We start from the raw sequence: 15,232 nt of genomic DNA, 5'->3' as shown, positions 1-15,232 counted from the left end.
AGGGAAAAGTAAATAAATGAAGAAAATAGAAAGTTAAACTGTACAAGGTAAAAATTGATTGAACTGAAGGAAAAATAGATGAATCCACTGTCATAGTTTGTTATTTCAAATATCTCTCAAAAATGAACACATTTAGCACACAGAAAATCAGTAATGGCATAGTTGAACTCAACAACACCATCCATAAACTGCATATAATTGACATTTGTAGACCTCTTCATTCATCAATAGCACAATGCATATTTTTCTCAAGCCCACATACCACATTCACCAAGATAGCTCACATTCTGGGCCATGAAGCACACCATAGCAAATTTAAAAGAATAGAAACACAATATTTGCTCTCAGACCAAAATAGAACTAAACTAGAAATCAGTAACAGAAAGGTAACCAGAAAATACAAAAACACAGAGATAAAACAGCACACTCAAAAATAATAATGGAGTAAAAATAAAAGGAACTCTCAAGAATTTAAAAATACTTTGAACTAAATCAAAATAAAAACATACAACTTATCAAAATATTTGGGATAAAGTGAAAGCAGTGCTTAGAGAGACATTTATAGCATTAAATGGGTGTATGAGAGAAGTAAAATCTAAAATCAATCATTGGGGGTTCTATCCGAGGAAACTAGAAAAAAAAGGAGTAAATTAAATCCATAGTAAGTAGAAGAAAAGGAAACATAAGAATAAGTAGTCCAGGCTGTTTTACTAACTCAAGCTTTCTCTATCATGTTCCCATCAGCCCTTGGTGGTATTCCTATCTGCATTTTTTTAAGATGGCTTCTAACCATAGCCACATTTCAGCCAATGCCAAAAAGCTGTGAGAAGGGAACATGCCCACCTCCTCTGTAAGGGCACAACAAGTCTTACATAGATCACTTTTGTTCACACCTCACTGGCCTTATGACAGTTAAATCAGCACACCTAGCAACAAAGGGAGACTGAAAAATCTAGCTTCAGTTGTACAGTCATGTACTCGGCTAGAAGTCTTATTACTAAGCAAAAAGAAGAGTATATATTAATGGGCAAGTAGTAGTCTCTACTATCCTTCAAGAATAGGATAGCTAAATGATGTGGGAAGAAAATGAATACTTTCCTTTATAGGCTCAGAAAAAAAGAAAACTGTTAACTTCTAATGTAATGTTGATGTGGTAACTGAATTTATGTTTTATTAAAATGAAAGAGCACTATCCTATTACATCTACAAGCATTCTGCTAGATGCTAAATTGTTCACAAGATATATAAGGTACAGTTACAGCTCTCCAGAGTTTATAATGATGACAAATGTGGCCTGGAAGACAAAAAACAGTTCCTAGTATTGACATAATTAAGTCAGAAGTTTGAATAAGGTACGTGCCATCAAGAATGTGCAGCAATGCCATGGGAGGGGGGTCGTCAGAGAAATCAAAGTTTGCATTTAGTTATAGAAATCAATAATGGTTAAAATAACAGTTGAAGAATGGGTTGTGCATCTTAAGGCAGTGATGAAGGAGCAATACCTACATGTAAAGTGGCTCAGCTGGTTACAGCGTTGTCCCCACATGTCAACATTGTGGGTTCAACCCCCAGTCAGGACACACACAAGAATCAACCAATGAATGCATAAGTAAGTGGAACAACAAACCAATGTTTCTCTCTCTCTAAAAAAATTAACAAATAAAATATTTTTAAATAATGGGAAAAATTTAAGATCATTTAATTACAATAAGTAATTTAATTTGATTGTCTCAGTGGAGTAGTGGAAAACATGAGGTCAAATTGCCAGTTAATGCATATATAGAGGATAACTTTAAATATGAGAGTTTTAAAATTGTTTTCAAAGGCAATTAGGTATTAGTAAAAACTTCTTAAAATGAGAGGCAAGTTGTAAGCCACTTAATAGAAGATCACTATCTTATCTGCCCCTTTGTTCCCAGCCTCTGGAGCAATGGCTCGTATAAATGCCTGTGAGTTAAAACGTTTCTGAATCAGTGAAAGTGGGACAAGACATAGATTTCAGGAAAATAAATCTATGAGTGGTGGGTTGGGCAAATTGGAAGATTAGGGTATCACTTGCATCTTTATATTATGGTTAACAAAGCATGCTGCTAGTTAACACTTCATAAGAACTTCATTCTGTGCCCAATTCTTGTTAAGAACTTTATGAGTCTATCTCAACTAATATTCATATTATTCCTATGAGGCAAAATACAATTTTAATCCCATTTAATAGAAATGGAAACTAAAATTAAGAAGATTAGTAGTGTATCTACTCAAAGCCTAGAAATAGGGGAAATGAATGTGTAATCAAATTTGCGGATAAAAAGGGTTTTAAAAAGTCTTGATTTGATTCAACAAGAGCAAATTAAAAACTGTTGTACACTTGGCCCAAATGATGAAAAAGAGTGTAGATCTTAATGGGCATCCTTCAGTTATTTAAATTTTTAACATTTATATTTTCTAAAAAAGCAACTGAAGTGAACACCAAAGTGAGTGATGTCAGAAAAGAGGCTATAAACATTTTTTAAACATAATAGTATTATAAATAAACTATTTTTCAACAGGAAAAGAAGTACATTGGAACCATACTACAAGTGGCTTATTGATTTGCACTTTCGTCTTTTCAGATAACCTGAACTTTCACAAATTGTGCATATGCATACAAAAGCTTCTGCATTCACCGGAGAATAGAATCCTAAAGTGTTATGGTATCCTGTCCTTACTTTACAATGGAAAATGTTGGTACATGTGATAATCAAAAGCATGGTTCTCACTGTAGGGATGCAATCAGTAAACTGACAATGTGGAAAACTATAGGATAAATGATGCAGTTAATTCAGCAAATAAAATGCAGGGGGAAAAGAAAATGTAGAAAGAATCTAGTGACTAAAAAAAGAGCTAAAGAAGTCTCACAAACAAATGTAGTGTGTATATCTTGTTTCCAAAAAATTCCAACATCGCAAGCACACTACAAACAGGAAGCTTTGATGTATAATTAGAAATATTATTGATGTTTTAGATATGGTAGAATATTTCATTGAGCTTTCATAGAAAATCCCTTATTCTTTAAAGATTCATTCTAAATAGTATATCCTTAAAGGGTGAAATCTAATGTCTTGGATTTGACCCAAAATAATCTATGCAGAACAGTAAAGTTGCAATATAATTAAAATTATATTGGCCATGAGTAAATGATTTATGTAGTTGGGTAATGGGACATGGAAATTCACTGCAATATTCTCTCCATTTTTTTGTTTGAAATTTATCACAATAAAACACTTAAATACACACATGTGCACACAAGCTACATATACACATATATTTTAAAACTATGTGGGAACTGAAATTCCTTTATAACTTTCAAGTTCATTGCTAGTTTATAAAATGAGATAAGATATACTGATGAACATATACTGTTACACGTCAAGGTAGAGGTCTTTTAGGGGAATAATGATGGGGATGAACATAAAGGTGTTTCTTCCCAAGGAGCTTGGATATTTGTTTGAACCAAGCTACATATTTTGGGCACTTCTCTGAATGTGTTATAATTCAATTAAAAAATTATAAACTCATAATCCTCATAAATTTAACTTTATTCCTAAAATGATGTAGATTATTAGGTATTGTGAAAGCAATAATTCTAAAATTTTGATTAAAATACTGGTTACTCTTTATATTATTATTCTAAGTAATTTACAAGGAGTAAGATTTATCATTTTACAAGGTGGTACTATTTTCTACAATTTTCTTCATTTCACAGAGGGAAATTGAGGCATATCAAGATGGTTTATTTTTCCTGAGACCTTAAAACTAGTAAGTGGTGGTGGAACAGAATATAATCCTTAAGCAGTTGAGGTCAATATTTACATTTACAACGACCTTATGCTACAGCTTATAAGAACAAAAACGGAAAGGAAGGGAAGGAAAAAGGGCATTTATAATGCAGAAAGTATATAAATAAATCATAATGTCTAAAATACATGGTATAATTAGGATTTTTCAAGTTAAAATATACTTTTTAGTTATGTGAGTACTGATACCACTTTATTACATGCAAGTTCTTTGCTAACTTTTTTGCATATAATGCTTTCACCCATTTTTATATGTGTGTAAGTAATTCATACAATACCCTGGTCTCTGTTTAATCTTATTATAATCCAATGGCCAAAATTATATTACCAAAAATAAAATAAGACAAAGATGAAACATTATGTTAGGTTTCTAAGACCTAAAATCTTGGAAATGTAATATTGCCACCTTTGTCAATGGGGATGATTGACCAACCATGTATATTTGCCAATATTCATCTCTTCCCCTGAAAAGTATTCATATATAGTCTATGGCAATTCAGTTTATACAACTCAGGTGAGCAAAAAATGCATAAATTAATATATTAGTTTTCTATTGCTGTATTACAATTTTCTGAAGAACTAAACAGTTTAAAACAACAATGTTACTTTCTTACAGTATCTGTCAATCAAGAATCCAGGTGTAGTGTAGGTTCTACCTAGGTCCTCTGGGCCTGGGACTCACATAAGCCTGTATCTCAGGGCTTAACTGGGAAGAAACCACTTACTAACTCACTAAGATGGTGGTTAGCAGGATTCTGTTCTTCCTGCACTGTGATTAAAGCTTCAATGCCTCATGATCTGTGGGCCAGAGGCCTCCTTTTTGTACTTGTCAGTTGAACCTCCTGCAAACAGTCTACAATATGGCAGCTTTCTTCAGCAGAGAAAGGGCCAGAAACAGTGCCAGCAAGAGAGTGATGAAAGTCAAAGTCTTTTGTAACCTAACCTTGGAAGAGACACCCCATCACTTTAACCATGTTCTCTTTATTAGAAGTAAGGTATTAGGTCCCTTTCATGTGGAAAGAAAGGGGCTTACACAAGGTCATGCATTGTAAGGATCATTGAGAGTTTTCTCAGAGCAGCCAGCCACACTTACTTATTGTATATACAGCTGAATCAATCTTTTTTAGTCCCCCAAATGCTATTTATCAGGAAAATATTTTTAAAGATTTTCTTTATTTTTAGAGAGGGGGGAAGTGAGGGAGAAAGAGAGGGAGAGAAATATTGATATGAGAGAGAAACATCATCAGTTGGTTGCCTCTCACATGTCCCCAACCAGGGCAGGTGCCGTAACCCAGACATGTACCCTGACTGAGAACCAAACCAGTGAGCTTTCAATCCACAGGCTGGAGCTCATTCCACTGAGCCACACCAGCCAGGGCTAAGGAAATATTTTTAATGTTCAATCTAATTAAAGTCATTAAGTCTAATAATTTTAATATTCCCTTTAAGTATTATTCAGTATAATTTAAAAATGCTTAGTCTCTCCTCTATCCTTTCCTTCCCCATGTTCATTTCTCTCTGATATGTTTCAAGTGGGAGTTAAGGGGCAGTGAATGGTAAAAAGGTACAGGTGACCTACATAAACTCAGGGCAGTTGGTAAAGGACAAAGTCCTTAAGCGTAGTGTCTCCTTTTAGGGTGATGTCTCATGTCCATTTGGGTGTTGCTGCCCTTTCATATGTAACTGAATATCATATGTAACTGGTAACATCATATCTTTTGACTTAAACAAAGACTAGTAACAACTTTTTGCTAAATCTTCCTGATGTCAATTGTGACGGAACAATCAAATGTGTCTTCTATTTGGCTCAGCCAGGTTGTTCTATAAGACTGTTACACTATTACCTTGTATATTAGGCCCCAAATATGGTGACCACTTTTTAAAAATCACCTCATTGGTGCTGTGTCTATACATTATGGAAGCCAAGATGACTGAGAAAGACAACCTCGCCCTCTCTCTTTTTCTGCTCAACTCACAGTGTTCCACCAAATTTACTTTGATGTAACTGCATGTCTGTTGGGGCAGGACAGCCAGTGAGAAGCCCCACAGCCCAAATGGGAAGTATAAGTGAAATGAGTCTGCTCCAACCCTCAATTACTCTCAGTTATATAACATACTCCACAATTCAGGCAAGGCTCAGGGAAGGGCGAACCAGGACACAATTCTGAAACTGTTTCTCTTCTTCCTGTTTATTCCATTGTCACATTTTCCTTAGGAATTGGAAAAATAGTAATTTCTTCATTTATCATCCCATCTGGATTTCTGTACATAATGTCATTTACCCAGAAATGTTAAAAGAAGTTATTTAGAGAGAAAGAAAATAATACTGGTGAGAAACTAGGATCTACATAGAGAAAAGAAAAAGAATAAAGATGAATTAAGTAAAGGTAAAATAAAAACATATTTTATTATTAAGTAACATAAAAGAGAATAGTTTATTCAAAATAATAATACCAGCAAATTAATTGATTTGTATGCATGTATATTAAATGACAGTAAGGACATAAGGTACCAGATAGAGAAAATAGAAATATTTTGTTACTATAAGGTACTCATGTTACTTGTGAAATGGCATAGTGTTATTTGGAAATGAACACAAATTAGCTGTAAATTTATATCACAAGCTCAAAAGCAATCACAAAAAAGTAGGAAAAAATGTAGTATTAACAATGTTCTAAGCAAGAAGAGAACTTAATTAATTAAAATCACATAAATGGATCTGATTAAATACTTAATTAAAACAACAAAAGGCAGAAAAGAAGTGGAAGACAGAAATAAGACCAAAGAACAAGGGCAACAAATACAAAACTGGAACAAATTCAACAGATATTAATCCAAATATATCAATAATAACTTTGAACATCAAAAATCTAAGTAAACCATTTAAAAGACAGAGTTTTAGGGTGAAGTAAAAATGAGACCCAACTATTTCTTATCTACAAGAAACCTACTTTAAATATAAAGACACACTTAGATCTCAAGTAAATGGATGGAGGAAAATACATCATGCTAACACTAGTCAAAAGAAAGAGGTGGAACTATATCAATTTCAGACAGAGCAGCATTCAAAGGAAGCAGAATTATTATGAATAAAGAAGGGCATCACATAATGATTGAACCAACTCTGAACATAATGATGTTGGCTTCCTACAGAGGCCAACTCTGTAGGAAGACATAGCAATCAACATGTGTGCACCTAACAACACAGTGTCAAACTATATGAGACAAACACTAATAAGAGTGCAAAGAGAAGTAAAATATACACTATCATAGTTGGAGACTTTAACATCTCTCTTTCTGAAGTAGATAGACCAGCAGGCAGGAAATCAGTAAACACATAAGTTGAACTCGACAACATCATCAGCCAACTGAATACAATGGAAACCTAAAGGTTATTTCATCCAACAACAGCAGAATACATACAAGCAATATTAAGAGAATTAGAACACAATACCCAGACTGTGAGAAAATAGTTGCAAAAGTTACAACTGATAAAGGAATGTTATCTTAAATATATCAAAATGGATTAAAACTCAGCATTAAGAAACAACCCAATTAAAATACATGCCAAGACATTAACAGACACCTCACCAATGATGATATGTAAATGTCAACTAAACATTTGAAAAGCATTTCCACATCATATGTCACAAGAGAAATGCAAATTGAAACAAGGAGATACCAACACATAGGTAATAGAATGACCAAAATTTAGAACATTGACAACACCAAATGCTGGTGAGGATGTGGAGCAACAAGAACTCTCATCCACTGCTGATAGGAACTCGAAATAGTATAGCTACCTCAAAAGACAGTTTGGCTATTTATTACAAAACTAAACATACTCCTACAGTATGCTCTGGAAATTGTCCTCCTTAGGATTTACCCAAAGGAGTTAAAAACATATATCCACACAAACACCTGCACATGGATGTTTACATTAGCTTTAGTCATAATTGACAAAACTTGGAAGCAGAAAGAATGCCCTTCAGTAGGTGAATAGATAAACTATGATACATCCAGACAATGCAGTGTTATTCAGTGATAACAAATGAGCTATCAAGTCATGAAAAGACATGAATGAACGTTAAATGAATATTGCTAAGCAAAGGAAGCTAAATATGAAAAAGGTTACATACCGTGATTCCAACTATATAATATGATATTCTGAAAAAGGCAAAACCATGCAGACTTGAAAAAGAATAGTGGTTGATGCGGGTGGTGGGGAGGGATGACTAGGCAGAACACAGGATTTTTAGGGCAGTGAAAATATACTGTAGGATACAATAATGATGAATATATGTCATTATATGTGTCCAGACCCATAGACTGTACCGCACCACAGTGAACCCAAAGGTAAACTATGGACTTTGGATGAGTATGATGTGTTACTGCAGGTTCGTCAGTTCCAACAAATGCACCAGTCCCGTGGGGATGCTGAGAACTGAGCTGGCTATACAAGCATGGAGGTAAGGGGTCCAGGGGAAACCTCCATCCTTTCCCTCAGTTTTGCTGTGACCCTAAAACTGCTCTAAAATAGTCAATATAAAAAATTATTCTCAGATAAAATATAATCTTCCCAGATTGCCAAAGGGGTCCATAGCACAAGAAAAGTTTAAAAATACCTGACATAAAATGTGTTACAAAAAATAATTTTCTTTATATAAAATAAAAACTTCCTTTCAGGAGCAATAATTTGAAAATTAATAAAAATATAAAGTATTACCAAGGAAGTCAGAATCTAAAGAGAGGAGTGGACAAATCTGATTTTCAGGACCACAAGGAACCAGGACAGCGTGTTTCTGTAAGAGTGACAAAGATGAAAGATCATTTTAACAATAAAAGGTTAGGTTGGACTGGGAGATGAAGTGATCTCAGGAAGGTCTGGGAAAAACAGGATTGGTTGCAGATTACAGGAGAAGAAAGATGCCTATTTTGGTTTATTTTTCAGTTCTGACATCAACTGTGTTTCTTTATAAAGCTTAATTCATATAATGATGTTATTTATTTTTGAAGTCACCATAAAAAATTTCTGTTTTAAAATAATATTGAAATTAAAATGCTATAGGGCTTGGAATACCAGTAACTTTTTCAAAAGATCTAAGATAAAGAAAAAAGTTCCTGTCAGTTTGTTCTTTCCAGAGGGCAGGAGGAGGGAGATAAAGGGGAAAAGAAGGGGAAGGATCAAGTCAAGGAACATGTATAAAGGACCCAAGGACAAAAAAAAAAGGACAAAAAAGACAGGAGGATGGGGGTGCGATTGAGTGTAGGAGATAGGGGTTGGCTAGGGCAGGGGAGAGTAATGGGAGAAAAACAGGGACAACTATAACAGAACAACAATAAAAAAAATTTTTTATTGAGCGCGGGCTGGGAACTAAAGTGTCCCAGGTTTGATTCCCAGGCAGGGTACATTCCTGGGTTGCAGGCCATAACCCCCAGCAACCGCACATTGATGTTTCTCTCTCTCTCTCTCTCTCCCCCTTCCCTCTCTAAAAATAAATAAATAAAATCTTTAAAAAAAATTTTTTAAAGAAATAATAGTACAGAAAGTGTAACACTAGTAAATTTTAGCTGTCTTCTAAAGCTTACAATGAAAGCTGACACTGACACACCTTTGTACATCTATTAACATTCTCATGTGTACAACTAGCCAGAACTTTAACTTCCAACCCATTCTCAATTCTATACTCTACCATTGAACTAAGCTTAAATTAAAGGCTTTACAAAAAAAAAAAAAAACAAAGAAAAAGAAAAAAAATGTTCCTAACCACATACACCCTAGGCATTCAATGTTTTAGCCTCTCTAATCTTTGCTTTTATTAGTCCACATTCTTACCATGAAAATAACAGTGTCAGGGTCTAATTATTGTTGGAGCACATGGAACCCCATGGCTAATTGCTTTACTAAGTTTGCTTGAATAGTACTTATGTCTTATTGTTCACTAAAAGAGAATTCTCTTGGTTTCGCTAATTTAACTTCTAAATTATGGATATTAGTATTTGTTATACTTCTTGAGTAAAAGTAATCTAAAAGGAAGTTATTGTTTCACAAATATAAGTTTAATGATGAAGAGCATTTAATAAACAATAAGGCGTAGGATTGGAATTCACTTTTTTAAAGCTATGGTATCTTTGAGAATAGAATGACTTAGTCTACTTCTATGAGCAAATGTCCTTCCAAAGTAATTGAGTCCTAAATGTCAAACCAAAATAGTTTGCCATAGCCTCACTGAAAATGTTCTGTTCTAAAGGATGTTCTGACTGATAGTAAATTTAATGAAGTTTAGAAATGTCAAGTTGAGTATAAAATAAGATTTGTAGGTAGCATGTACTTGGGTCTTGATTTTTCATCCTGACAGTTTATACCTTTGAATTGTGTTCTTTATTTATGTTCAACATAATTATTGATATTGTCAGGTTAAAATTTGCAATGTTGTTATTTTATTTTTATCTCATGTTTACTGTATACTTTTTTCCTGCCCACTTTTGGAATTAAGTATTTTATTCATTTTTATCTCTTGTATTGACTAATTAATTATAACTGCTTATTGTTATTTTGATGGTTGAAATCCAGATTATATTATGCATCTTTAAATAGTATTTTATGTGGTATCATTTAAGGACCTTAAAATAGTGTATTTTTTTGTCTCTTCCAGGCTTTATTCTTTTCTTAACATTCATTTTACTTTTTCATGTTTTTTTTTCTGGAGGATTGATGTAGACAATTGTGAAAATCCTTTCTTCTACAGCAAAATCCTGGGAAAAAAGAAATAACCTTCAACACAATTATCTTTAATACAAATTACCCAATTGCTAAATACAGTTTGAGCTTAGCCAAATTTTAATATCCTTATCTCTTATTAGTTACCTTTGTGATGGAAAGGAAGTATACTTCTTACAGTAAGAAGTGCTTATTTGAATTTCCTGGCTCTTTTCTTACCCAGAAAACTTTGTCTCTCTGCTGGAGGCCCCCAATTAAATGTCAGTTTTTGCAGCAGCGGCTTTTCCTTGGGATATACAGGTAGAAGCATTTGAACTTTATACCATTTATCATTTTTTCACTTTCTGATGAAGTCTTCCTTTTGCAAGTGGAGAAATGCTACCTCTGAATTGTCCATACCAACATAAAAGAAAATTATACTTAATTTAGTCAGTTCATTCAAATGCCTATTTTAGTGGAGAAAAAAAAAGTGCTGTGTGCTATTCATTAGATATGTGTTTTATATAAGTATATTCACAAAAGTATAAATTTCTGCCTTGACAAAATAAACTTTTGATTATAATTTTGATATGGTTCCTTTCCTTAACTTCTCCTACAAAATATTTGATATATATTACAAACTTCAATTACAAGATATCACAAAGCAGTAAAATTTCCTGTGAAATTATTAATTTTTTGAACAGAAATTAAGTGTAATGAAATTTATTAAACTCAACCCATGAGGAAGGATACTGCTTTTTCCCTCCAAGATTAATTATGCTAATGTCTACATAATCCATTGGTAATAAGTTTTTGTTAAATTCTCTATTTTCTATAGGAAGGAAAAATTGTTCTTGATTTTCTTATAGATACTAAAACAAAGGTTATCTCATTCATTTAAGGGTACTTTTCCTTCAAAGTTAAGTTACTCCAGAGATTCAGAAAGCGTAAATGCATTTTCAAGTTCACAAATTCATATGGCAGAACTTAAATTTACATAAAATGTGTTCAAATCCAAAGTCTCATGCACTGGCCATTAGTACATGTTTCCATATTTTATAGAATGTTTCATATATATGTAACTATTAAAATAATAAAAACAGGTTTCTATCAAAATGTATATTTCTTCATTTAAATTCACCCACATGTCACTAATAAGACATTATGGAGGAAATGTAACTAAATGAAAAGAGACAAGTATCATAACCATATATAGTTTACCTTATGTTTTTTAAAGAAGATAAGATAATGAACACAGTATATTACTATAAAAAGTAAATAAATTCTTACATGTCTTATTTAATAAGAATCATTATGGTTTTTTCTACACACCTATTTGGTAGATTTGAGACCTTACCTATGTTTGGCATTGAACCATAGAACACAGAGAGAGGGCAAGACAAGAATGCTGACTGGTCCATTTTGACATCTTGATCTTAAATCTCCAAAAGACTTTTAATATCGTCTAATAAAGGTTTCTCAGGTCCACTTACTCTCCCACTCTACTGAACTAATGTTTAATTCTCTCTTTCCTTACAACTAAAACATCTACTCCAATCTTCTCTCTAATCCAATTATTGTAATTTTAATAAGAAAATTGAAACAATCAGAAGAGAACTTCTACCAACTTCCACCTCTGCATCTACCCAACTGCTAGTATTTGTTAACTACACTACAATTGATTTCTCTCCTGTTATTATAGTTCTATCAAAGCCCAGCCTCTCACTTGTAAATTAGATTTTATTCCCATTTTCCAAATCAAAGGCACTTTGCCAGCATTTCTACATTCTGTCTCTTGTCTGTCTAAAATATAGTTATTGGATCATACACATTAACATGTAATCATGCTCATATTTACCCATAGTAAAAAATTTCTTGCCCCATTTCCTCTCCCACCATCACTTCACTTCTTTGATCTCCTTGGAAGAGTAACATTCTTTGTAAGAATTGCCTGTATTCCATTACCAATTCCACTTTTCCACATAAATTTAAGTTTAGTTAATATTTTGCTCATATCATTACACTGAGTCTCTTATCAAGTATAGTGTATTTATATTGTGTCAAATTAGTTAAGGTGAAATTACCCACCTTCACGTTTCTGATTATGGGTCATGGTAAACAGCTTATTTAAGATTTTGAAAATGCAAACAAAAGAACAGACATATTTGTTTTATATAGTAGAAAAGCCAGAAGAAGGCATGAGGCACTGTGGTAATTAAAATACATGTTGTCAATTACCTGCTTGTTTACTTTGTTAGCTTTCTTTTTTTTAAAGATTTCATTTATCTACTTTTAGACAGAGGAAGAAAGAGAGGGAGAGAAACATCAATGTGTGGTTGCCTCTTGTGCTCCTTCTACTGAGCACCTGGCCTGCAACCCAGGCATGTGCCCTGACTGGGAATCAAACTGGCAACCCTTTGGTTCGCAGTCTGGAGCTCAATCCACTCAGCCACACCAGCCAGGGCATGTTAGTTTTCTTTAAGCAACTCCAGTTCTCTCTGAATGCTCCTTCAGTCTCCCTGATTCTATGTTCAAGTACTTGCTTAGTGCTGTGATGTGCCTGCTTTTCTCATAGTACACCTCTAGCATTAAAGTTGGAGGGTAGAACCAAGAAAGGCAGCATGAGGTTTAGTTGACCTTAATGAGTTCTACTTAGATTTGTAGTTTCTAGTTTGATTTTTTTTCTCAGATTCATATTCATTCTCTCCCAAATGGCCACCCACTCAGCCACCATAAGTATAAATTCCTATATAAAGCTATTTATTTATATGCAATCTACCTGTCTACCTAGCTATCTTTTATCTATCTATATTTACATATGATCTATTTACATATCTATCATATATCTATTTCTGTTTTTGTGTTTTATTCTTTAACTTTCTTTTTTATTGTTAGCTTTATTCATTTATTTGTATTGAACTTATTGTGGTGACATTGGCCATACAATTACATAGGTTTCAGGTGTACAATTCTATAATGCATCATCACCTGTATATTGTGTTTTCACCACCCCATCACTTGTACCAGTAGCATATGACTTAGTTGATTATTCCTTTGTCCTTTATACACATTACGTGGCATCTAGAAAACTGAAGTATTTATTATTTATTGCTTACTGTCAGTCCCATTTAATAATTCCCCTTTTCTCCTTGATATCTTAATGTTAGAATGCTTCAAAATACAGTCCTTGCATGGTTACTATGTATAGTCACTCCCTTTATCATACTCAACCCCGAAATCTTAAATATTTATGCATGCCTAAAGCCCTCAAATTTATAGGTCTAAACTTTTTGTCTCTCCTTTACCTTAGACTCCAATATTTGAAGGGGTACTTGTGATCTACACCTACATGTTTAAAGTGCACTTCAAAAGCAATTCTCTTAAAACTAAACTACTGATCTAAGCTCTTCAAGCCCACGCCCCAGAGTGTCCCCCCATCCCTTAATGATGATTTGATAACTTTGATTGCTCTGACCCAAAACTTGAAGTCATCTTTCCCTTCTCTCTTAATATAACACTGCACATATATTCAAATAGGAAATCCTGTTGCTCTACCTGTCGTGTCTAGACTTTAACCACTTACCACCAACTTCTTCCTCTGCTGCCATTCTGGTAGAAGCCACTACTATGGTTTACCTGGGTTGTTGGCAAACAATATGACTACCCATCCTGATCCCTTCTTTGTCATCCTTTAGTCCATTATCAACACGGCAGCCAGAGTGGTGGTGAAACATGGCAGATCATGTAACCTGCCTGATGTAATCCTTTATCCTTCCAAATTCCAGAAAATGGAAATTAGTTCATTTTATTCCTAATAGACCATAAAAGATACAAATTGGACTTACAGAAATCACAAAATTTCCATCTAATTTTATGTAAAATATGATTTTTGCTTTTCATAAAATAGAAAAAATAAATAGGTATAAGAGAAGCAATTTTAACATGTTACATATTTATATACTTCTTAATTCATTTGTTATACCTGTACATTTTTCCAAAAATGTTTATGGTTTTAAAGATGAAATACTCCAAAATAGCATCTATTAAGGTTTAAATAATAAAAAAAAGTGAGCAAAGGAAGAAGCATAAGTATCTCCCAAATGAGATATAGAACTGTATAACATAAAGTTTTAGGTAAATCTTTTAAATATAGTGTTTCACAGATTTGTCTCTTAGTTTTTTGAAAGTTAAAAGAAATGAGAAAGTTAATCACAACTCACAAAGTCCAAAACATAAACTATGAAAAGAAAAGAAGGGGAAGAGTAAAAGGAGGAGGAGGAGGGGCAAGAATAGGAACAGTAGAAGCACTAAGTAACAATGTACAGTGATCCCCGAGAGATGGAAAACAAAGGAAATGAGCTTTAATATTGACCTCTCTCCCTGCCTGGAGGACGTTTATAGGCCACGGTGCAAGAAGGGGCACTACAGGCAATGTTTAGAAGTCTTCCTAGGCTGAAGAGACAAAACTGAAGCCTGGGAAGCCAAAGTGGTCAGAGTTTCCAGGTACAAGAGAGGAAAGAAATGCATAGAGATAAAATTCTAGCAATCTACAAAGTGTCACCATAAATTAATCAGTTGAGTATTCATTGATACATGTGTGTGAAGAAGTGGAAAAATTACCCCTAGAATAAACATACCTTTAGTACTGCCTAATAATACTTATAACGAGTCAAAAGAATCAAACTATTTTAAGTAACAT

Source organism: Phyllostomus hastatus, unplaced genomic scaffold (genome assembly GCF_019186645.2).
Source record: "Phyllostomus hastatus isolate PE091 unplaced genomic scaffold, TTU_PhHast_1.1 phas_scaffold_39, whole genome shotgun sequence".
Taxonomy (NCBI): Eukaryota; Metazoa; Chordata; class Mammalia; order Chiroptera; family Phyllostomidae; genus Phyllostomus; species Phyllostomus hastatus.
The sequence above is the reverse complement of the archived record's forward strand: the minus strand, read 5'-3'. Positions refer to the sequence as shown.